Source organism: Sinocyclocheilus grahami, unplaced genomic scaffold (assembly GCF_001515645.1).
Source record: "Sinocyclocheilus grahami isolate Dianchi unplaced genomic scaffold, SAMN03320097.WGS_v1.1 scaffold1440.1, whole genome shotgun sequence".
Taxonomy (NCBI): Eukaryota; Metazoa; Chordata; class Actinopteri; order Cypriniformes; family Cyprinidae; genus Sinocyclocheilus; species Sinocyclocheilus grahami.
In genome coordinates this window covers 302412-302964 of record NW_015506619.1, presented here as the reverse complement: position 1 = coordinate 302964, position 553 = coordinate 302412, and the positions used below count along the sequence as shown (strand labels likewise).

Genomic DNA, 553 nt, shown 5'->3' with positions numbered 1-553 from the left:
TTAAGTTTTTGTATAAGCAGGTGTCTTGTACATAATTAAAACACAAAGGAATTGAGGAAATGCGGAAATGCAGACCTTCTGCAACAGCGACATACAGTAAGGCCAGCACTTTGAGTGCTGACTTTTGGTAAAGTTGCACGACAGCACGACAGAGTGGATCCTTGTTCTTGTCCAACCAGCCACTAATGTTGTAGTCCACAGTGCCGGCGTAGTGCACCAGAGAGAAGTGGGCCTCTGCCTTACCTTTGGCAGGCTTGGGCTTCTGGAAAGCTGCACTTTTGCCCAGATGCTGATCATGCAGCTTGTTTTTGAAACTTGTGTCTGTAGCCTTGGGGAACATGCACTCTTCTTCAAGGATGGAGAAGATGCCCATTGGCTGTTGAAGAAATATTCACACTTGAGTACAGACACAATGAGAATAGTCATTTTAATTGACTGAATATCCTCTTACCTTCTCAATAAGCTCAATGCAGGCAGCCAAGTCCATACCAAAGTCAATGAACTCCCAATCAATGCCTTCTTTCTTGTACTCCTCTTGCTCCAGAACAAACAT

The 553-nt window shown here is 44.3% G+C and overlaps 1 pseudogene; it reads right to left on the bottom strand.

Annotated features, from left to right (window-relative positions):
* LOC107570317 (myosin heavy chain, fast skeletal muscle-like) overlaps positions 1-553 on the bottom strand; it is a 7720-nt pseudogene extending 7167 nt beyond the window's left edge.